This window comes from Macaca mulatta, chromosome 11 (assembly GCF_049350105.2).
Source record: "Macaca mulatta isolate MMU2019108-1 chromosome 11, T2T-MMU8v2.0, whole genome shotgun sequence".
NCBI classification, from domain to species: Eukaryota; Metazoa; Chordata; class Mammalia; order Primates; family Cercopithecidae; genus Macaca; species Macaca mulatta.
In genome coordinates, this window is record NC_133416.1 from 46,389,016 (window position 1) to 46,414,566 (window position 25,551).

The 25,551-nt window shown below is 41.1% G+C and overlaps 1 protein-coding gene across 1 annotated transcript in view; it reads right to left on the bottom strand.

The window, feature by feature from the left end:
* Positions 1-25,551, bottom strand: part of ABCD2 (ATP binding cassette subfamily D member 2) — a 124,180-nt gene that overhangs the window by 26,224 nt on the left and 72,405 nt on the right. Inside the window, exons 10-11 of the transcript XR_013400960.1 lie at positions 9,176-9,395; positions 6,821-6,981 (exon numbers count right to left, since the gene is read on the bottom strand). The gene's annotated coding sequence lies outside the window, so the exon portion shown is untranslated. The remainder of the gene's footprint in view (positions 1-6,820; positions 6,982-9,175; positions 9,396-25,551) is intronic.

Sequence of the window (25,551 nt, forward strand, 5' to 3'; positions counted from 1 at the left end):
GGGATAAGTGAAAGATTCTCCCTGGGGCCTGAAAGCTTGAAGGGAAGAGTAATTCCTCCCTTCGCAGTCCCAGTCCCAAGGCACAAGGCCACTTGCCTCAGCAGGGTGCATCAGCAAGACAGCAGAAGAGGAAAGAGAGCTGGCAGGAAGACACCCACCCTGGCTGGAAGTCACGTATCCCTGAAGATGGAGAAAGAGGCCATCCGGGTACTATGTAGCAGTCACGTCAGACTGGGACACTTCCTGTTTACAGAGGACTATAAAATCCTGTCCCATCCTCACTTGGGGCTGACGCCATTTTAGGCCTCAGCCCACCTGCACCCAGGCGCTCATTAAAACAGCTTGTTGCTCCACACCACCTCGTGCCAACCTGGCAGACTCTCAGGTTTCGAACTGATACAAGAACCCTCAATAAGATACTTAGATATTTCAAAAATCAGTTACCTCATAATAAGAAATTAGACATATTGCATTCTTCCATTTGGTACAAAAACAGATTGACAGAGCAGACTAAAAGAAATGCTTAACTCTAAAGAGGATGGTGACAGCAACACTTTTGACTACAGAATAACTCCTCATTTTCATAGTTAATATTTCTGTTCTTCCGTCATGCATATTCCTATTGAAAAACTTGTCAGGAGCTTTTGCCAAGGCCACGAGATGGAAAACAGAACACGTTCTAATTAGCTAATTGTAAGCTCAGTTAATATCTTTGGGATGGGCCCGTAAAGTCTGGTTATTGTTTTGTTAAACATATGCAAACTACAGGATTCCTTAGCCCTTTGGCTATAGTTTCTGCTCAATATCTTAAACTTGGGGCAGTCCCACTGAGACTCTTTTCTTCAGGACTGAGGTGGGTGCTAGTCATCAAAATCCGGAATGTTATTGTAGGAGTTAAAATCTCAGTGGGAACACCAGAATGCCAAGGAGCAGGACTGGAACGACACTTGCCCCACCCTTGCTGATGTAGTGGACCAGCAGGGGGGAGCCTATGATAATGAGAAGGCATTAATCAAAAACAGCACAATGCCAAGAGCAGTGCCTTATAAGAGATCATAGGAGGGCTTTTCTTAAGCTCAAGGTCAATGTAGCCATTGTCTGTGCTGGGGAGCCTTGACGATTTAACTTTACTACTGGGAGTTCCAGCAGCCAGGTTGGTACTGGACAGCGTTATAACACACTGACAGCTACAGTCAAGAACCAGATCCCAGTTTATTTTGCCACCAAGGTTTCCTGCCTTCTAATTTTTCCAAAGTCACACAGAGATTAAGTGGAACAGTGATGACTGAAATCCAGATTCACCTGATACCGTATTGCCTTTACCCTGCTTCTGTGGAGCATTGCTCCAGGCTTCCTGTGCACTGAGAGCTCACAGACAGTTGGTCTGTCAGGCTGCGTCATCTGGCCCGCCTAACAGCTGGCCATCCAGCAAGGACTGTTATTGTTGTGTTTAATAATCCCCTTAGAAAACATTTTAGTGACTCTACACCAATTCTCTGATATTTAACCTTAATTCTTACTTATAGTCCTTGCACATAGTGAAGAGTGGTAATTTGATTAATTCATCCATTCTGAGGACTAAGCTCTGATTTTTCTTATCTTGCCCAAATTCCTATCTAAGGGGTCTGGGGAGTGATACCCTACAAACTATATATTCCTCATCAGATGGCTTTTATTTAACCCTATACATCCTGACTTACTTTCTGATCTTACTCTAGCAAAGAAGAAAATCAAATTATTCTACCTCAAAACATGTTTCTTTGTGATATTTTGAAATGGCCCTACAAAGCTGTGCTTTGTGGGAAAAAAAATTGCATCTGTAAAGAATCTCTATTGACAGCACTAGATATTTTTCTTCCAGGACCTCCCAGTTCTAAAGAGATTAGCTGGCCGGGCGCGGTGGCTCAAGCCTGTAATCCCAGCACTCTGGGAGGCCGAGGCGGGCGGATCACGAGGTCAGGAGATCGAGACCATCCTGGCTAACACGGTGAAACCCCCTCTCTACTAAAAAAATACAAAAAACTAGCCGGGCGAGGTGGCGTGCGCCTGTAGTCCCAGCTATTGGGGAGGCTGAGGCAGGAGAATGGCATAAACCCGGGAGGCGGAGCTTGCAGTGAGCTGAGATCCGGCCACTGCACTCCAGCCTGGGCCACAGAGCAAGACTCCATCTCAAGGAAAAAAAAAAAAAAAAGAGATTAGCTGATAGTCTAGCATTTTTTAAAGTTCAAAATAGGAAACATTTGTCATCTATTGTCTCTAAGGGCAGCCACTGTGAGACTTCAAAAGAACCTTGGTCTCCACAATCTTTTATCTTACCCTGAACATTTCCTTTCTGTGATTCCAGGTATTTAGACAAACTCAACTGATTGTCAACCAGAAAATGTTTAAATTACCTAAACACCTTCCCTTCCCCCACCACCTTAAATTGTCCTGCCTTTCTGGACCAAACCAATGTATTTCTTAATTCTACTTGATTGATGGCTCATGCCTCCCTAAAATGTATAAAACCAAGCTACACCCCAACCAGCTTGGGCACATGTTCTCAGGACCTCCTGAAGACTCTGTCATGGGCCATGGTCACTCATATTTGGCTCAGAATAAATCTCTTCAAATATTTTACAGAGTTTGACTCTTTTCATAAACAATTGAACAAATATTTCTTGAGTTCCTACTATGGACCAAGCAAAAGGCTAGGAAAAAATCTAAAGCCAAACAAACATATCCCATAGTACTTGTCTGCATGAAACTGATGATCTAGTGTAAATAGAAATGGGAGACTGGATATATTAAAGAGTAATAACAAAGCTGTAATTACTTTTGCACCAACCTAATAGATGTTAGTCAAAGAAAAGTAAAATTACATCTGTGATATAAATGATGTAAAGAAGACAGTGCTGTTATGAGAATTAAACTGGAAAAGAGAGTTTGAGAAAACTTCCCTGTAGACTTGAAGAAAGAACTGCAATCTGAAGAAAAAAATGAGTAAAGTTGGTGAGGGGCAGCTTTCCAGGCAAGTGTAATGACCTATGAAAGACTCTGCAATGCGAGGAGCATCTCCCATTTCAGGATAGGAAAGAAAGTGTGGGTCAAGAAGAGGCTTGGGAAGAAGGAAATTAAGATTCTGTAGCGGCTATGGACAAAGTTAAAGATTTTAGTCTTTCCCAAGAGTTATGAAAAGTAATTGAGAGAAGAACCACAGGATTAGATTTGTATTGGGAAAAGGTCACTGGCTACTACGACTGGAATGGATAGGCTCAAGAGAAATGGGTGCACATGTGCAGCACATGACATGGATAAAATGTTCACAGCAGTATGCTGCTCTTAGTAGCCCTGAACTATAACAAGATCAAAGGATTATCAAGAGTAGAGTGAATAAATACATTGTGCTGTGAAAGTATTACCATGTAATATGAGAATGAACAAACAGCTACACACTACAACATGAATGAACTTCATGCACGTAACATTAAGTAAAAGAATACAGACAGAAAGATGTAAACAATGTGATCCTATCTGTATAAAGTTAAAAGCAGGCAAAACTAACGTGGTGTTAGAAGACAGGATAGTGATGACACTAGGAGTGGGAAGGGCTAGTAATTGAAAGGAAAGCAGCATGGGGGGGGCCTCTGCAGTGCTGGCAAATGCTCTTTCTTAACCTGGGTGGTGGTTAAACAGGATTTGTGATAATGCATTGAGCTGGATGTTTCTGTTTTATGAAGTTTTCAGTGTATATGTAATATAACATTTAAAAATATTTAAGAAAATTTAAAGAGTAAATTGCCAGGCACGGTGGCTCACGCCTGTAATCCCAGCACTTTGGGAAGCCGAGGTGGGCAGATCACGAGGTCTGGAGATCAAGACCATCCTGGCTAACATGGTGAAACCCATCTCTATTAAAAATACAAAAAATTAGATAGGTGTGGTGGCATACACCTGTAGTCCCAGCTGCTTAGGAGGCTGAGGCAAGAGAATTGCTTGAGCCTGGGAAGCAGAGGTTGCAGCAAGCTGAGATTGTGCCACTGCACGCCAGCCTGGGTGACAGAGCAAGACTTTGGCTCAAAAAAAATAAAAATAAAAAATAAGTTGGTAGAGTTATTGAATGGATGTAGAGAGATTAGTTAGAAAGCAATGGCAATAGTCCAGGTCGGAGAAAACAGTTATTCTTGAATCTTGATAATAATGGTGATGGAGAGAAGAGGACTTATTCAAGGGCTGTTATTTAGAGGTCACAATGAACAGGATTTGGTGGTGAATTGGTTGTGGAGTATGAAGGATGAGGAGGTGTCATGGATGATTTCTAGGGATGACTGTTAGGTAGGAAAAGAGGCAGTGCTGTGTTTATGAAAAGGGACAAAGTATAGAATGAATGACAATAAGGGTAAGTACAGAATGAATGAGGATAAGGGTAAGTTTTTATGTTTGGTGGCAGAAATGTAAAGGGTCAACCAATGATCACCTGTGAGAAAAGAAGGGAGGGAGGACTGGGCTTTTTCAGAGAGCAGGAAAAGTTTGAGGCCAGTGTACAGAGTGGAATGGTGAGAGAACTAAAGAAATACAGGAGGATTGCTGAATGGTGCTGACAACTCTTTTGAAGTTGATCATCGTGAATTTATAGTGAACATTTCACCTCGAAGAGTGACTTGCTCCAGCAGCACTCAGCTGCTCTTTTCCAGATATGAAGAGAACCAGTGATTAGGATCACACGTGATTGGAATTTTGTCAGATGGGTATGATCAGTATAGTTTTAACTTATCATATTAAGTCAAAATATCAGTGAAAGATTGTGATAAAACCCAATTTTCCATTCCATTATAAGGACAAAGAATTTTGAATATTCATCTGATCAGAGTTCCCCAAGAACATGTAAATTCACCTGAGAAGATGAGACAGAGATGAGGGGAGTCAGTGTGACATTTGGACCCTTCGTCATAGGCCATAGGTCTCCAGAATTACTCCTCTCCTCTCTAAGCATAATTTCTATTGCCACTGCAGTTACATATTACCATCTCTCTTTCCTTTCCTTATCTTTCTATTTATTATTCTTTTTTTTTCAAGTCTCTTTCTCTCTTATGTCCTTTTCCTTTGTGGGGATTGTACAAAAGATATAAGCATGAAGTGGACACATTAAAATTGTGTAGGAACACCAGCAAATTTGGGTCTAGAGAAACTGAATTGAGAATAACTTCATGTTTCAGCTTTTTGGACACATTATTTTACATACAATCCAGGCTTTAGTAACCAGTAGGATCCATTGCAAAGACAGAAAGTTCATACAATTTCAGCAACATGCCATCGGACATTTGTAACCTTGACCCAACTGCAAAGAAAGCAATTTTATTATTGGCATGTGCCTGTCCCCTTTTCCCTTTCCTTTGTTAATACTTTATTTATGGATTCATTCAGTCATTCTGTTACTTATTCCACAAACATATCTTAAGTAACTACTATGCATCAGATAATGAGCACTAGCTCAGTATCCTCTATCAACTCACACTTGGGGGCTTTTAACCCAAAAGGACTACCTCTCCTACAAAATTATCCTTCTCTCTTCAATGATATAGCCACCCAAGGCGTTCACCTTTCCCACTGCCTAGACAGAGCCAATTCATCAAGACAGGGGAATTGCAATAGAGAAAGAGTAATTCATGCAGAGCCAGCTGTGCAGAAGACCGGAGGTTATTTATTTATTTATTTATTTATTTATTTTTGAGACGGAGTCTTACACTGTTGCCCAGGCTGGAGTGCAGTGGTGCAATCTCAGCTCACTGCAAGGTCCACCTGCTGGGTTCATGCCATTTTCCTGCCTCAGCCTCCCACGGAGTTTTATTATTACTCAAATCAGTCTCCCCAAGCACTCAGGGAGCAGAGTTTTAAGGATAATTTTATGGGCAGGGGGAAGCCAGTGAGCCAAGAGTGCTGATTGGTCAGGGATGAAATCATAGAGAGTTCCTTTACCCAGGAATGAACAAGGACAGCTTGGAGGTTAGAAGCAAGGAGTCAGTTAAGTTAAATCTCTTTCACCATCTGAGTCATAATTTTGCAAAGGCAGTTTCAATCGCTCCCTTTGGGTTTTATAACACCTTAATCTTAAGCTGTAGGTTATGAAGACAGGAAAAGGCTGTCAATCACTCTTGCTTTTTCCTGCTATAGGGGATGTAGTCGGAATGGGAGTAAACCCCAAGATGAGAAGAGTGGAACCACTTTGCAATTGTCTGAGTGTATTCATGCTGGCCTGGTTGAGCTTCCAAGGCTTGCATAGCCAAAACATTAGTACTCTCATCTATAGTTTTACTAGAGTGTTTAAGTGAACAGCCTACTGTAAGGTAAATAATGAGTCCTGGGATGAGGGTTACAATTCCCAATTTTAAAAGTAAAGATTTGAAAGCATCAGTCTGGGGACTTCTAACCCACAAAGAATTTAGAATTTAGCCTAAATTGCAGAACAAACCTCAAGAACAACTAACAACAGTGTGCTATAGTTTTTCTTCTGAAGCATAATTTTTCTCCAGTCCCCATTTTTATTAAAAACAAATGATGATAGAATTGATTTGTTTACAAAATAAATTTCAGTCTTACTGTACTTGGGCTGATTATTTGCATAAAGTACAGCAAGAATAATTATTTGTCACTTTGGCATTTTAAATTGGCTTTACTAGAACTCTTTTCCATGAAGAATCTCAGATAAGACTTTTTAAAAGTTGAGACCAGGCATGGGTTTGTACCCTCAAATTCCTTTGAGTGAGATAAATTCCTCTCCTCTTGAGGTCCCAAGATAACTTGGGGTTCCTGGGCCTGTTAGAAAGTGACATTCTTTACTTACCACAGGTAGGAACCTTGTACAGAGACTCTGTTTGGATAAGGTATGTGGTCAGATGCCACAACAGGCTTTAATTGGCTCTGTAAGTCAACTTTGATTCTTTGAAGGAAGTATACTATTCCATTCAAAGCCTTGGTAAAATAACCAATTTCTCCAATTGTGCCCTGTTACAAAAGAAAACAGATTCTTATTGTACTTATGCAATTAACGATACTGCCATAAATTGAGAATGCTCACAAATAGTTTCCAAATTCTGGGGAAATCAGGTAGAGAGGAACAAATATGATCTAAATTTTTTTCACAGGAGTATATTTTACTCACTTGTTAAAAGTTTCAAATAGCTCTAAATAAATACGCTCTCTTGACTCTGAAAACAAAAGGTTTAGCAATGTTTAACACATTAGTGCTCCATGAGAGTCCTAGAAGTTTGTTTTTTCCCTCCATTCCAATAGCACAACTTTTAAAATTATCTGAGACCTGCACTCAGAGTCCTATATCAAATTATAAACTGCCTTGTGAAAAGGATCAAAGCAAGACAAAATGTCTGTGGATGACAAAAGCCTCTAGCCACTATAAAAGGTACAGTTGACTAGGAATTTTGGTTATTTCTGTGGCATACAACCATTTTATATAACAATTATAATTATTGGTAATATACATTAAATTATATCAACATTATAGAAGTTTTCCATAATTTTGGAATACATACCAATAACATATTTATACAAATACTGTCCAAAGAAAACCAAACACCATTCACTTTTCTATTCAAAAAGTTTTTTTCTACTTTAATGTCACAATCTCCCACAGTTATTAATCAGAAACCTGCATTTAAGAGCATCTGTTAAATTTTATAGCTGATTATAAGATCATTTTTAAAAGAGGACTGAAGTGAGACAACAATTGTCTGTGGATAAAAAATATTTTAGGGGAGCCACAGTTAAAGGCACAATTGACAAGGCAGTTTACCTCTGTGGCACACAGTCATTTAACATAATAATTATGATTATTACTGGTAACATACACTAAGTCATATTAGAATTATAGTAGCTTTACTTAATTTTGAAATGTATACCAACAAAACATTTACACAAATGTAGACCAAAGAAAGCCAAACATTATTTAATATTTGATAATGCTTCCTGTATGGTTTTTGTACCAAAAAAGCCAAATGTCATTTTTGGACTTTAGAGGATGTAATATCTAAAATATTAGGTTAGAAAGAGACATATTTTACAATTTAATTTTGGAAAGTTTGTCAAATATCAAAGGTTTAAAATGCTGGATATCAAAAAATAGAATTCCGGTTCAGAGTAAGTCATTAATTTGGCCAAAATGATGACTCCAAAAATTTTTTTGAAAAGAAAACTTTTACTCTGATAGGAGACTTAGCTTTCCAAACAAGAACCAATAAAGACAGCATGAGGCTAATTACATTTGTCTCTTCTCTCTTCTCCCTTTTTTTCTCTGCCATTTACCCAAAGGAGAAAACAAAAGCCTTTCATTATCCTTTAACATTACATAAAAATCATCTTCAAAAGAGAAAAGCAAATTTAATGTTTGCATTAGTGTATTTTTAAAGTAAGGCTAGTTTCTTAAATAAAATTTTGTTTCTCTATCCAGTTTTTATGTTTTACCATAAGGTAAGGTTTTCATAAACTTTTTACAACCCTTTACAATTTTCCATCAAACAGCAGATCAATTTTGTAAGAAAACCCTGTTATTTGGACATGCATGCCCAGATTCTGGCCCCATAACAGTATCATTTTAATGTTTAACCTACAGAAAAAAAACTAAATAATTTCTTTAAAATCTTAGCCGCCGGGCGCGGTGGCTCAAGCCTGTAATCCCAGCACTTTGGGAGGCCGAGATGGGCGGATCACGAGGTCAGGAGATCGAGAGACGATCCCGGCTAACACGGTGAAACCCCGTCTCTACTAAAAAAATACAAAAAAAATAGCCGGGCGAGGTGGCGGGCGCCTGTAGTCCCAGCTAGTCGGGAGGCTGAGGCAGGAGAATGGCGTAAACCCGGGAGGCGGAGCTTGCAGTGAGCTGAGATCCGGCCACTGCACTCCAGCCTGGGTGACAGAGCAAGACTCCGTCTCAAAAAAAAAAAAAAAAAAAAAAAAAAAAAAAAAATCTTAGCCAACTCGTTTATACCCACAGAATTTTTTTATAAGATTAACCCTTTACAAACCCTTTTCACTTTGCTGAAACCTTTAGTTTTGTTCTGTTACTCTTGTAGGTTAAGACAATCTTAAAAACCCTCTGAACTGGACAAAATTACATTCCCTTTATCAAAAGCCATATTCCCATGCCTTCTTAAAATCTTTTACCAAAAACACATTTCCTATATACCTTGTATGTAAAACTGTTTCCTGGGGGCGTGCCCAAGATGGCTGAATAGGAACAGCTCCAGCCTCCAGCTCCCAGCATGAGTGACACAGAAGACGGGTGATTTTTGCATTTTCAACTGAGGTACTGGGTTCATCTCACTGGGGCGTGTCAGACAGTTGGTGCTGGTCCACAGGTGCAGCCCGACCAGTAAGACCTGAAGCAGGATGAGGCATTGCCTCACCTGGGAAGTGCAAGGGGGAAGGGAATTCGTTTTCTTAGCCAAAGGAAATTCAGACACACAACACCTGGAAAATCTGGTAACTCCCACACTAATACTACACTTTACCAAGGGTCTTAGCAAATGGCACACCAGGAGATTATATCCCACACCTGGCACAGAGGATCCCACACCCATGGAGCCTCCCTCATTGCTAGCACAGCAGTCTGCCATCTAACAGCAAGGCAGCAGCGAGCCTGGGGGAGTGGTGCCCACCATTGCTGAGGCTTAAGTAGGTAAACAAAGCTGCTGGGAAGCTCGAATTGGGTGGAGCCCACCACAGCTCAAGGAGGCCTGCCTTCCTCTGTAGACTTCACCTCTGGGGACAGGGCATAGCTAAACAAAAAGCAGCAGAAACCTCAGCAGAAGTAAATGTCCCTGTCTGACAGCTTTGAAGAGAGCAGTGGATCTCCCAGCACAGTGGTTGAGATCTGAGAATGGACAGTCTGCCTGCTCAAGTGGGTCCCTGACCCCTGAGTAGCCTACTGGGAGATATCCCCCACTAGGTGCAGACCAATACCTAACACCTCATACGGCAGGCTACACCCCTGAGACGAAGCTTCCAGAGTAAGAATCAGACAGCAACACTCACTGTTCAGCAATATTCTATCTTCTGCAGCCTCTGCTGCTGATACCCAGGCAAACACAGTCTGGATGGTCCTCAAGCAAACTCCAACAGACCTACAGCTGAGGGTCCTGACTGTTAGAAGGAAAACTAACAAACAGAAAGGACACCTACATCAAAACCCCATCAGTACGTCACCATCATCAAAGACCAAAGTCAGAGAAAACCACAAAGACGGGGAAAAAGCAGTGCAGAAAAGCTGGAAATTCAAAAAATCAGAGCGCATCTCCCTCTCCAAAGGAACGCAGCACATCACCAGCAATGGAACAAAGTGGGATGGAGAATGACTTTGACGAGTTGAGAGAAGAAGGCTTCAGTTGATCACACTTCTCAGCATTAAAGGAGGAACTACATAACCAGCACAAAGAAACTAAAAACCTTGAAAAAAGATTTGACAAATGGCTAACTAGAATAACCAATGTAGAGAAGTCCTTAAAAGAACTGATAGGGATGAAAACCATAACACGAGAAGCAAGGGCAAACACATTCAAAAGCTAGCAGAAGGCAAGAAATAACTAAGATCAGAGAAGAACTGAAGGAGATAGAGACACAAAAAACCCTCCAAAAAAATCAACGAATCCAGGAACTGGTTTTTTGAAAAGATCAACAAAATTGATAGACCGCTAGCAACACTAATAAAGAACAAATAGAGAAGAATCAAATAGACACAATAAAAAGTGATAAAGGGGATATCGCCACTGACCCCACAGAAATACAAACTACCATCAGAGAATACTATAAACACCTCTATGCAAATAAACCAGAAAACCTAGAAGAAATGGATAATTTCCTGAACACTTACACTCTCCCAAGACTAAACCAGGAAGAAGTTGAATCCCTGAATAGACCAATAGCAGGCTCTGAAATTGGGGCAATAATTAATAGCCTACCAACCAAAAAAGATCCAGGACCAGACGGATTCACAGCCGAATTCTACCAGAGGTACAAGGAGGAGCTGGTACCATTCCTTCTGAAAATATTCCAATCAATAGAAAAAGAGGGAATCCTCCCTAACTCATTTTACGAGGCCAACATCATCCTGATACCAAAGTCTGGCAGAGATGCAACAAAAAAGATAATTTTAGACCAATATCCCTGATGAACATTGATGCAAAAATCCTCAATAAAACACTGGCAAACCGGATCCAGCAACACATCAAAAAGCTTATCCACCATGATCAAGTTGGCTTCATCCTTGGGATGCAAGGCTGGTTCAACATAAGCCAATCAATAAATGTAATCCAGCATGTAAACAGAACCAAAGACAAAAACCACAGGATTATCTCAATAGATGCACAAAAGGCCTTTGACAAAATTCAACAGCCCTTCATGCTAAAAATGCTCAATAAATTCGGTATTGATGGAACATATCTCAAAATCATAAGAGCTATTTATGAAAAACCCACAGCCAATATCATACTGAATGGGCAAAAACTGGAAGCATTCCCTTTGAAAAGTGGCACAAGACAGGGATGCCCTCTCTCAACACTCCTATTCAGTATAGTGTTGGAAGTTCTGGCTAGGGCAATCTGGCAAGAGAAAGAAAAGAAGAAGTCAAATTGTCCCTGTTTGCAGATGACATGATTGTATATTTAGAAAACCCCATTGTCTCAGCCCAAAATCTCCTTAAGCTGATAAGCAACTTCAACAAAGTCTCAGGATACAAAATCAATGTGCAAAAATCACAAGCATTCTTATACATCAGTAACAGACAAACACAGAGCCAAATCATGAATGAACTCCCATTCACAATAGCTTCAAAGAGAATAAAATACCTCGGAATCCAACCTACAAAGGATGTAAAGGACCTCTTCAAGGAGAACTACAAACCACTGCTCAGTGAAATAAAAGAGGACACAAACAAATGGAGGAACATACCATGCTCATGTATAGGAAGAATCAATATCATGAAAATGGCCATACTGCCCAAGGTAATTTATAGATTCAATACCATTCCCATCAAGCCACCAATGACTTTCTTCACAGAATTGGAAAAAAATGGAACCAAAAAAGACCCCGCATTGCCAAGACAATCCTAAGCCAAAAGAACAAAGCTGGAGGCATCACGCTACCTGACTTCAAACTATACTACAAGGCTACAGTAACCAAAACAGCATGGTACTGGTACCAAAACAGAGATATAGACCAATGGAACAGAACAGAGCCCTCAGAAATAATACTACACATCTACAGTCATCTGAACTTTGACAAACCAGACAAAAACAAGAAATGGGGAAAGGATTCCCTATTTAATAAATGGTGCTGGGAAAATTGGCTAGCCATAAGTAGAAAGCTGAAACTGGATCCTTTCCTTACTCTTTATACCAAAATTAATTCAAGATGGATTAGAGACTTAAATGTTAGACCTAATACCATAAAAACCCTAGAAGAAAACCTAGGTAATATCATTCAGGACATAGGCATGGGCAAGGACTTCATGTCTAAAACACCAAAAGCAATGGCAACAAAAGCCAAAATTGACAAATGGGATCTAATTAAACGAAAGAGCTTCTGCACAGCAAAAGAAACTACCATCAGAGTGAACAGGCAACCTACAGAATGGGAGAAAAATTTTGCAATCTACTCATCTGACAAAGGGCTAATATCCAGGACCTACAAAGAACTCAATCAAATTTGCAAGAAAAAAACCACGCCATCAAAAAGTGGGCAAAGGATATGAACAGACACTTCTCAAAAGAAGACATTCATACAGCCAACAGACACATGAAAAAATGCTCATCATCACTCACCATCAGAGAAATGCAAATCAAAACCACAATTCGATACCATCTCACACCAGTTAGAATGGCAATCATTAAAAAATCAGGAAACAACAGGTGCTGGAGAGGATGTGGAGAAATAGGAACACTTTTACACTGTTGGGGTACTGCACACTAGTTCAACCATTGTGGAAGACAGTGTGGCGATTCCTCAAGGATCTAGAACTAGAAATACCATTTGATCCAGCCATCCTGTTACTGGGGATATACCCAAAGGATTATAAGTTATGCTGCAAAAAGACACATGCACACGTATGTTTATTGCGGCACTATTCACAATAGCAAAGACTTGGAATCAACCCAAATGTCCATCAGTGACAGACTGGATTAAGAAAATGTGGCACATATACACCATGGAATACTCTGCAGCCATAAAAAAGGATGAGTTCGTGTCCTTTGTGGGGACATGGATGCAGCTGGAAACCATCATTCTCAGCAAACTATCTCAAGGACAGAAAACCAAACACCACATATTCTCACTCATAGGTGGGAAATGAACAATGAGATCACTTGGACACAGGAAGGGGAACATCACACACCAGGTCCTATTGTGGGGAGCAGGTAGTGGGGAGGGATAGCATTAGGAGATATACCTAATGTAAAGGACGAGTTAATGGGTGCAGCACACCAACATGGTACATGTATGCATATGTAGCAAACCTGCATGTTGTGCACATGTACCCTAGAACTTAAAGTATAATAATAAAAAAAAATATCTGTTTCCCCAGTAGTCTCAATTACATGTTACAATGCTAACTCTTAGCAACTTTTATTTTTAGTGAAAAACCTGATAAGTAAACAATTTTAATTATATACAAGGGGTGGAGTCTAGGACATCAGGCAGAAAATGAAGACAAGGTCTGACTCTTTTTAGTACAGCTAGCAGGCATGGCTCTCCATTTGTTCACAGACCTTATCTATAATCTAATACTCCAAAGTAGGCAAATAGAACAGTTTTCAAAAGTCAAAGAACCAGTTTGACCTTAAAGCATTTATTAAATCTAATATCTGACCTTAATTTAGACCAAATGTCTACATTTTCAAGACATTTTATTTTACCAATAATCTGTAAAACTGCCTTTATTTCCAAAAAAGTACTGAAGTCATGTGAACAAAGGCATTAAAGTTTCTATTTCTTCTGACAAAATATTTGATTTAAGCACTTATTTTTCTTTTCTTTTCTCTCTCTCTCTCTTTTTTTTTTTTTTTTTTTTTTGTGATGGAGTTTCGCTCTTGTTGCCCAGGCTGGAGTGCAGTGGTGTGATCTTGGCTCACCACAATCTCCGCTTCCCAGGTTCAAGCAATTCTTCTGCCTCAGCCTTAGGATTACAGGTACATGCCCCCACACCGGCTAATTTTGTATTTTTAGTAGAGGCAGGGTTTCTTCATGTTGGTCAGGTTGGTCTCGAACTCATGACCTCAGGTGATCCACCCACCTTGGCCTCTCAAAATGCTGGTATTATAGGGGTGAGATAAAATAAGTGGCTAAGCACTTATTTTTCTAAGCCAATTAATCAGAGTTCTTTTATATATAAACATCTCACACACATAACACACATATAAATACAGACAGATAAGATTCAACACTTGTGAGATTTTTTCATCTGCCAGTTTCTTAATTGGATTACTTGCTTCAGGGTGGAGCCCTTGGAGGAACAAGGCCAGGAAAGCATGCATTTCTAAGGCCAAATAAGTGGCAAATAAGCAGCTGAAGGCAAAGATGTATCCCAAAAATTAAGGGTGCCATTTTATACCAGATCCTGGACCCCCCAAATAAGGGAAATACTACAGGAGAAGACAGTGTAGTGCTTTTACTGACTGCATTTTATTGCAAGTCAACCCAAAGCCAATCAGCCCATTTTGTGATCAGCACATCCCTCATGGGAGTCTCATCCCTCAGTGTGGGGTGTGGATGTTTCCTTATCTTCCAGGTCTCCAAGAGCATGCTTCTCTGATCCAGTGTGCAAAGAGTCAAGTATCCCTCCATAACTACTATTAGCCATCTCTTAAAGTTTATTTCCTACCTAGTTATTACTCACCAAAGTTTTCTCATAATACAAAGTAATTTCTGATAACCCCAAAACTCAAAACCTTCAGATTACACAATGCAAAACCGAATAGAGCCTTTGATTTTGAGAGTGATCTATTCACTTTTAATTCCTGGAGTTTCCAGAGGAAAACAGAGGTTTTTTCCCAAAACAGGGCCTGTGGTGCCTCCTCTGTTTTTCCCAATGAGTCCCAGGATACCAGAAGTTATCTTAGGGCTGCTCATCTGTGCATTAAGAGTGGAAAGACAAAAAACAAAATGGAGAAAAATAATTCAGTAGACTGAGAAGAAAAAACCTTTTTCCAGAAAAACAAGTTACAAGAAGAGAAAAACATAAAGGCCTTTTAAATATACCTATAGCTTGTTTATCCACTTTTAATTAAGCTGACTTTTAACCATAGCGCTCTTAAAAAATTCTTTAAAATTATTTTATTACCCAACTTTAGCCACACCAAGTAGCCAATAATTTTGGCTTTTGAATTCTACCACAGGTAATTTCGCACATGAAATTAATAAGTTTTAACTAAGGTTATAACTTAACCATGGACACATAAGTGTCTCAAAGAGATGGTAAGAAGCTTCTTCTTCTTCTTCTTTGTCTTTTATTTTTTTAATAACATTTAGAATCTCACTCAGGGTTGTTTAGAGAAAGGAAAACTCAACATAGGAAATCAGAAGCTATCCATCAGGGAGAAAAACCTCAGTAAATGGCAAAGTTACATAAATAAAAAAACCAGAAAGGAATCATTCCAAAAGCCAAGAATTGAACCCAGGCTGCCATTGTCAAAAAGCAAAACCTTAACTACTGAGTTAGAGCAATGAGCGGTTTCTATTGTTCTTCGCAGAAGAAGCCTAGAGAAGCCAATTTAAGCTTGCAAAGGCTTTTAATCACTCAAGATAATTTTTAGGGCTAACTATGACATGATCCTCAAAATTCCTGTCTTCTGGATGGTGGAAACCAAGAGAAAGTATCCCTACATGGTCAAAAGGTTAAGTTTTTTTTTTTTTTTTTTTTTTTTGGCAAAGTTTTGCTCTTGTTGGCCAAGCTAGAGTGCAATGGCATCATCTCAGCTCACCACAACCTCTGCTTCCTGGGTTCAAGCAGTTCTCCTGCCTCAGCCTCCCAAGTAGCTGGGATTATAGGCATGTGCCACAACGACCGGCTACTTTTTTGTATTTTTGGTAGAGATAGCATTTCTCCATGTTGGTCAGGCTGGTCTCAAACTCCTGACCTCAGGTGATTCACCCCCGCCTCGGCCTCCCAAAGAGCTGTGATTAAAGACTTCAGCCACCATGCCCAGCCAAGGTTAAGCTCTTAAGGACACAAAACAAGATGGAGAAATTTCCTACAGTATTGGTTTCAGGGACCTGTAGCAAAGTTTTTAACTGACCAGTCTGTCAGGCTGACTTGAAAAGGGAGCCTATAGGGGTTCTAAATACACAATTTATCCTGTGATACTCCTTTCTCCATTACGGAACGCAGAAAGACAAACTCTTTCTGTGTTTTGCTACCAGATTTGCTACCGCCTAAGACTAGCCTCACAAATAAATTCTTTCTTTCTTCTTTCTTTCTTTCTTTCTTTCTTTCTTTCTTTCTTTCTTTCTTTCTTTCTTTCTTTCTTTCTTTCTTCCTTTCTTTCCTTTCTTTCTTTCTTTCTTTCTTTCTTTCCTTTTCACAGAGTTTTGCTCTGTCACCAGGCTGGAGTTCAGTGGCATGATCTTAGTTCACTGCAAATTCTGCCTCCCAGGTTCAAGCAGTTCTCCTGCCTCAGCCTCCCAAGTAGCTGGGACTACAGGTGCACACCACCATGCCCGGCTAATTTTTGTGGAGACGGGGTTTCACTATGTTGGCCAGGATGGTCTCAATCTCTTGACCTGTGATCGACCTGCCTTGGCCTTCCAAAGTGCTGGGATTACAGGCGTGAGCCACCGCACCCTGCCAAATCCTTTTTCTAGTAATTAAACCCTTGCAGAGAGACAAATAGTGATGTTTACCATTTACCCAGACAGGGAAAGAGAGAGACCAGAACTTGGCTGGTAAGAATTTTTTAACCTTTTTTGCTGGCATACCAGGTTTCTGGGCTCCCTTTCTCCGCAGCTTTCAGAAGAATGGAGCAGCTTCTGATCACCCAGCTCGCTTGTGCTATAGCTGTGGGGTTCAAGCCACTTTACAAGAGAAAATTACACTTTCCTGTTTCATGGAATCATAGGCAAGATTCATACTTTGCAAGATGCTGCCCAACAGGCTGCATGGGGAACCAAATTAACATTTTCCATCTCAGCAAAACACACATAACAAAACAAGTATTAGTCACCTCGTTCAGCACCCAGTATCAGCCTGGCAAAGGTCAAACTTTTCCCTGTTGGTCCCTGTTGTCTTTGATTCATTCCAGGTGGGATGGGACAACCTCCAAATGGTAATTCACAATGGGGTCTCTGGCAAGGTGAAGAGCAGATAGTCACCCCAAGAGACAAGCCTGTTGAGCTTTCTTTAGGGCTCATCGAATTTGAGCAGACAAATAAGGAGGTTTCTCTGAGTTAGGCCTGCTGGACTTCCATCAGCAACCCCCTTTGAGATCCCTCCCACACAAACACACATGGACAGAAAGCCTTCCAAATCAGATCCCTAACCAAGAACTCCAAGAGTGTCTCTGCCAAACTATCTTCCTAATCTCCATCTGAGAATCCTCCTAGAAATCTTCCTGATTGAAGAGAAGTCTCTGAAACGAGAACCTTTCCTACTAGTTAGAAAGAGCTAACTGAGACCCCACAGGAGCTGAGCAGATACCCTGCAATGGGGCTACAGACACAGACACACCATGGTAGAACTACAAACAAGCACCCCCCAATGGAGCTGCAGACACACCACCATAGGGCTACAGAACCAGTCGGGAAAAGGAAGGAGGCATTGGCAGTGCCTAGGACACTCATCAATCCAGACACCCTACCCTGGAGCTATAGACAGACACCTTACCATGGGGCTACAGACAGACACCCTGTGATAGGGCTACAATTAAGGGATGTTTCCCCATGACTATTTCTCCATTGCAATTAAATTCATGCATATTGGGTGGCAGCAACCCACAAGTAGAGAGAGTACCAGGGTCAGCCCCCAGTCCAAGAGAATAAAGCGGCCACTTTGGCTGCTTCTGGATCCATCACTGAAGGGGGCCACTGAACCATGGGCAGGTAGCCACAAGGATAATCCCAGGCGAGCCCCCAAATTTTCAACGTCTCAAGTGGTTCACCTTGCCCACTGCCTAGACAGAGCAAATTCATCAAGACAGGGGAATTACAACAGAGAAAGAGTAATTAACAAACAGCCAGCTGTGCAAGAGACCAGAGTTTTATTATTACTCAAATCAGGTTCCCCAAGCATTCAGGGAGCAGAGTTTTTAAGGATAACTTAGTGGGTTGGGGGAAGCCAGTGAGCCAAGAATGCTGATTGGTCAGGGTTGAAATCATAGAGAGTCAAAGCTGTCTTCTTGTGCTGAGTCAGTTCCTGGGTGGGGAACACAAGATTAGATGAGCCAGTTTATTGATCTGGGTGATTCCAGCTGATCCATCAAGTTCAGAGTCTGCAAAATGTCTCAAGCATTGATCTTAGGAACACTTTAGGAAGGGTCAGAATCTTGCAACCTCCAGCTGCATGAATCCTAAACCATAATTTCTAATCTTGTAATGTTCATCCTACAAAGGCAATCTAGTCCCCAGGCAAGAAAGAGGTCTGCTTTGGGAAAGGGCTGTTACTGTCTTTGTTTAAAGTATAAACTATAAACTAAGTTTCTCCCAAATTAGTTCAGCCTACACCCAGGAATGAACAAGGACAGGTTGGAGGTTAGAAGGAAGATGGAGTCAGTTAGATCTTCACTGTGTCAGTCATAATTGGCAAAGGCAGTTTTAATCCCTCCATTTGGGTTTTATAATGCCTTAATCTTAAGATGTAGGTTATGAAGACAGGTAAAGGCCATGGATTGCTCTGGATTCTTCCTGCTGACAGGAAATATAGTAGGAATGGGAGTAATCCCCAAGGTAAGAAGAGTGGAACCACTTTGCAACTGTCTGAGTGTACTCCTGTAGGCCTGGTTGAGCTTCCAAGGCTTCCATGGCAAAAACATTAGTAAACTCATCTACAGTTTTACTACAGTATTTAAGTGAACAGCCTACTGTAAGGTAAATAACAAGTCCTAGGATGAGGAGTACAATTGCTGATTTTAAAAGCAAAGATTTGAAAGCATTAGTCTGAGGATTTCTAACCCACAAAGAATTTAGAATTTAGCCTAAACTGCAGAACAAACCTCAAGAACCGTTAACAGCAGTACATCATAGTTTTTCTTTTGAAGCATATTTTTTCTCTCTGCAATCCCTGTTTTTATTAAAAACAAATCATGATAGAACTGATTTGTTTACAAAATAAACTTTAGTCTTACTGTACTTGGCCTGATTATTTGCATGAAGTGCAGCAAGAATAATTATTTTTCGCTTTGGCTTTTTAAATTGCCTTTGATAGAACTCTGTTCCATGAAGAATCTCAGATAAGACTTTTCAAAAGCTGAGCCAAGCCATGGGTTTTTACCCTCAAATACCTATGAGTTGGGCAAATTCCTCTCATCTTGAGGTCCCAAGATAACTTGGGACCCAAATAACTATAACCATATGCCAACTTCTCTCTCCTGTATAAGTATTTATACATTTAGTCCCCACAACATGCTATGAAGTGCCCTTATTATCTCCATTTTAAAAATGAGAAACCTGAGGCATGGAGAGGTTATATAACATCCTCAGCAGGAAGATGACAGAGGCAGGACCCCACCAAGCAGTCTTTCTTCAGAGCTAATGTTCCTAATCATCACTCAAGCTGATACCTAAGGCTGGAGGTGAGAAGAAGTGCTGATTTCTAACAGGCTCTATTATTAGTGAAAATTTGCTTTCTGTTGTGAATTGGCCATTTCATTCTTACGATCAGGTCTTGTGGCCATTAGGGTAGGGTTGTTCTGTTGGCATTGAGTTTTTTATATAAACACAAAAAGAAAGTAAAAGACTGTAATTTGAAGAAAGATCTCTATGGTCTTTGACTTGATAATAGTAAGAGTATAGCATCTATGAATTTCTGGACCTAGTTCACCTGACTTGAGGGATGTTGAGAGGTACCCGAAGAAGCAGAAAGAGGAAGGATATACAGTTTGGGAACTCAAAGAGAGAGAAAAACATGGAGCTAGGTACTCTACTTAGATAGTTACTGTAATATCTAATTTCTATTAAATCAAGGAATTAGAAGAAATGTTTGTAAAACTTTTATTATCACCATCCTGTTGGGAAGATTTAAGCCAGTGGATTAATTCTTAATTTATTCTGGCAAGGAGGAAAGAAAGTAGATGAAATAAATAATATGAAATTCCCAAGATGCTTCATTTTTCTGTTCAGCAGAGAAGAAAAAAAACTGCACATTATAATTTTACCTAATAGTGTGGGTTTAATACACAATGATATGAAGGAGTGAGTGCACTTTTTAATATTCCTCTCCTGCAGTAATTTTATTAATTCTCACAAATTAACCTTTATTTTTTCATTCACGTTTTTACTTTTTGCTCCATTTGTATTCATTTGTTCACTCATGCATTTAAGCACCTATTGAATAAATACATTTCAAGTGTCCCCCTATCTGCCATGTATTGTTCTAGGTGCCATGAATACTAAGTAAATAAGACAAGCAAGATTCCTACCCCATAGAGCTTATAGTCTAAGAAGGGTGGGGGTTATATGAAGTTAGATTCAATTGTCATATAAATAAATAAGGCAAATGGAGATAATAAGTTACATGAAAAATAACTGGGTGATGTGTTGAAGAGGGACTGGTTGGGGGACTATTTTAGATTGAATAGTCTGAGAAGATTATGTGATGAGTAAATAATGATTCGATGAATGAATGAGTGATCAGGGAAGATATATGGGTGCACACAAATGATAAAAGGTAACATATGATAAATGTAATGGTAAGATTTCAAATAAATTCCTCTATAGTCTCAATAAAGGAAAATATATAACTGAAAAGAATTTTAAATGTTCTTGAAGCTAGATAGGGTTTTGATGGATGAAGATGGTAGGGTAAGGGCATTGTTGGTTGAGAAAATAAAATGAGTAAGAGGAAAAGCAAAAGGGAATACCCACTGTGTCTAGTTAAAGGAATGAATAACAGAGGAATGTGTCAGGCCTCTGAGCCCAAGCCAAGCCATTGCATCCCCTGTAACTTGCACTTATATGCCCAGATGGCCTGAATTAACTGAAGAATCACAAAAGAAGTGCAAATGCCCTGCCCCACCTTAACTGATGACATTCCACCACAAAAGAAGTGAAAATGGCCAGTCTTTGCCTTAAGCGATGATATTATCTTGTGAAATTCTTTTTCCTGGCTCATCCTGGCTCAAAAAGCTCCCCCACTGAGCACCTTGTGACCCCCACTCCTGCCCACCAGAGAACAACCCCCTTTGACTGTAATTTTCCTTTACCTACCCAAATCCTATAAAACGGCGCCACCCTTATCTCCCTTTGCTGGCTCTCTTTTCGGACTCAGTCCACCTGTACCCAGGTGATTAAAAAGCTTTGTTGCTCACACAAAGCCTGTTTGGTGGTCTCTTCACATGGACGCGCATGACATTTTGGTGTCATGACTCAGATTGGGGGACCTCCCGTGGGAGATCAATCCCCTGTCCTCCTGCTCTTTGCTCCGTGAGAGAGATCCACCTAACACCTCTGGTCGTCAGACCAACCAGCCCAAGGAACATCTCACCAATTTTAAATTGGGTCAAAGGTCTCTTTTTACTCTCTTCTCCAACCTCTCTTACTATCCCTCGACCTCTTTCTCCTTTCAATCTTGGCGCCACCTTTCAAACTCTCCCTTCTCTTAATTTCAATTCCTTTCATTTTCTGGTAGAGACAAAGGAGACATGTTTTATCCGTAGACCCAAAACACCAGCACCATTCACGGACTGGGGAAGGCAGCCTTCCTTTGGTGTTTAATCATTGCAGGGACACCTCTCTGATTACTCACCCACATTTCAGAGGTGTCTGACCACGCTGTAGGGACACCTGCCTTGATCCTTCGCCTTTAGCGGCAAGTCCCACATTTCTGGGGGAGCGGCAAGAACCCCGGCCCATTCTCTCCCTGTCTCTACCACTTCTCTGCTTTTCTGGGGGAGGGGCAAGAACCCCAACCTCTTATTTTTGTGCCCCAACCTTATTTTTGCACCCCCACCTCTTATTTTTGTGCTCCAATCCCTTACTTCCACACCCCAACCCCTTTCCCACCTTTCCAGAGGGCAAGAACCCCAAACTCCTTCTCTCCGTATCTCTACTGTCTCCATTCCTTCTTCTTCTCCCTTAGCCTGTGTTCTCAAGAACTTAAAACCTCTTCAACTCACACCTGACCTAAAACCTAAATGCCTTATTTTCTTCTACAATGCTGCTTAACTCCAATACAAACTTGACAGTAGTTCCAAATAGCCAGAAAACAGCACTTTCAATTTCTCCATCCTACAAGACCTAAATAATTCTTGTCGTAAAATGGGCGAATGGGCTGAGGTGCCTGATGTCCAGGCATTCTTTTACACATTGATCCTCCCTGGTCTCTGTTCCCAATGCAACTTGTCCCAAATCTTCCTTCTTTCCCTCCCGCCTGTCCCCTCAGTCCCAACCCCAAGTGTCGCTGAGTCTTTCTAATCTTCCTTTTCTACAGACCCATCTGACTTCTCCCCTCCTTGCCAGGCCAAGCCAAGTCCCAATTTTTCCTCAGCCTTTGCTCCCCCACCCTATAATCCTTTTATCACCTCCCCTCCTCACACCCAGTCTGGCTTACAGTTTCTTTCGGAGACTAGCCCTCCCCCACCTGCCCAGCAATTTCCTCATAAAAAAGTGGCTAGAGCTAAAGGCATAGTCAAGGTTAATGTTCCTTTTTCTTTATCTGACCTCTCACAAATCAGTTAGCATTTAGGCTCTTTTTCATCTAATATGAAAAACCCAGTCCAGTTTATGGCCCATTTAGCAGCAACCCTGAGACACTTTTCAGCCCTAGACCCTGAAAGGTCAAAAGGCCATCTTATTCTCAATATGCCTTTTATTTTATTACCCAGTCTGCTCCTGACATTAAATAAAGCTCCAAAAATTAAATTCCAGCCCTCAAACCCTACAACAGGACTTAATGAACCTTGCCTTCAAAGTGTACAGTAATAGAGTAGAGGCATCAAGTAGCAACTTATTTCTGAGTTGCAATTCCTTGCTTCCACTGTGAGACAAAGCCCAGCCACATGTCCAGCACAAAACTCTAAGTGCATGTCTAAACCACAGCTGCCAGGAGTTCCTCCAGAACCTCCTCCCCCAGAAGCTTGCTACAAGTGCTGGAAATCTGGTCACTGTGCCAAGGAATGCCCTCAGCCTGGGATTACTCCTAAGCTGTGTCCCATCTGTGCAGGACCCCACTGGAAATCGGACTGTCCAACTCACCCAGCAGCCTCTCCCAGAGCCCCTGGAGCTCTGGCCCAAGGCTCTCTGACTGACTCCTTCTCAGATCTTCTTGGCTTAGCGGCTGAAGACTGATGCTGCCCCATTGCCTCGGAAGCCTCCTGGACCATCACAGACGCTTTGGGTAACTCTTACAGTGGAGGGTAAGTCCGTCCCCTTCTTAATCAATATGGAGGCTACCCACTCCACATTACCTTCTTTTCAAGGGCCTGTTTCCCTTGCCTCCAAAACTATTGTGGGTATTGATGGCCAGGCTTCAAAACTTCTTAAAATTCCCCAACTCTGATGCCAACTTGGACAACATTCTTTTATACACTCCTTTTTAGTTATCCCCACCTGCCCAGCTCCCTTATTAGGTTGAGACATTTTAACTTATCTGCTAAATTATCTGCTTCCCTGACTATTCCTAGGATACAGTCACACCTCATTGCCACCTTTGCCCCCAGTTCAAAGCTTCCTTCACATTCTCCCCTCGTATCCCCCCACCCTAACCCACAAGTATGGGACACCTCCACTCCCTCCCTGGCAACCGATCACATGCCCGTTACTATCCCATTAAAACTCAATCACCGGGTAACTGCTCAATGCCAATATCCCATCCCACAGCATGCTTTAAAAGGATTAAAGCCTGTTATCACTCACCTGCTACAGCATGGGCTTTTAAAACCTATAAACACTCCTTACAATTTCCCCATTTTACCTGTCCAAAAACTGGACAAATCTTACAGATTAGTTCAAGATCTGCACCTTATCAACCAAATTGTCTTGCCTATCCACCCCATAGTGCCAAACCCATATACTCTTCTATCCTCAATACCTCCCTCCACAACTCATTATTCTGTTCTGGATATCAAACATACTTTCTTTACTATTCCTTTACACCCTTCATCCCAGCCTCTCTTCGCTTTCACTTGAACTGACTCTGACACCCATCAGACTCAGCAAACTACCTGTGCTGTACTGCCGCAAGGCTTCACAGACAGCCCCCATTACTTCAGTCAAGCCCAAATTTCTTCCTCATCTGTTACCTATCTTGGCATAATTCTCATAAATACACACTTACTCTCCCTGCTGATCATGTCCGGCTAATCTCCCAAACCCAAATCCCTTCTACAAAACGACAACTCCTATCCTTCCTAGGCATGGTTAGTGCGGACAGAATTCTTACACAAGAACCAGGACTGCGTCCTGTAGCCTTTCTGTCCAAACAACTTGACCTTACTGTTTTAGCCTAGCCCTCATGTCTCTGCGCAGTGGCTGCCACTGCTTTAATACTGTTAGAGGCCTTAAAAATCACAAACTATGCGCAACTCTCTACAGTTCTCATAACTTCCAAAATCCATTTTCTTCCCCCAACCATCGCTCAGGACAATGCTTAAGCTGATAAGTTAGCTAAAAAAGCAGTTAGCGTTCCAACTTCTATCCCTCACGGCAGTTTTTCTCCTTCACATTGGCCACTCCCACCTACTCCCCCGCTGAAACTTCCACCTATCAATCTCTTCCCACATAAGGCAAATGGTTCTTTGACCAAGGAAAATATCTCCTTCCAGTCTCACAGGCCCATTCTATTCTGTCATCATTTCATAACCTCTTCCATCTAGGTTACAAACCGCTAGCCTATCTCTTAGAACCTCTCATTTCCTTTCCATCCTAGAAATCTATCCTCAAGGCGATCACTTCTCAGTGTTCCATCTGCTATTCTACTACCCCTCAGGGATTCTTCAGGCCCCCTCCTGTTCCTACACATCAAGCTCGGGGATTTGCCCCTGCCCGGGACTGGCAAATTGACTTTACTCACATGCCCTGAGTCAGAAAACTAAAATACCTCTTGGTCTAGGTAGACACTTTCACTGGATAAGTAGAGGCCCTTTCCCACAGGGTCTGAGAAGGCCACCGCAGTCATTTCAGACATAATTCCTCAGTTTGGCCTTCCTACTTCTATACAGTCTGATAACAGACCAGCCTTTAATAGTCAAATCACGCAGGCAGTTTCTCAGGCTCTTAGCATTCAGTGAAACCTTTATATCCTTTACCATCCTCAATCTTCAGGAAAGGTAGAACAGACTAATAGCCTTTTAAAAACACACCTCACCAAGCTCAGTCACCAACTTAAGAAGGACTAGACAATGAAAGGACACAAAGATAGATGTGTAC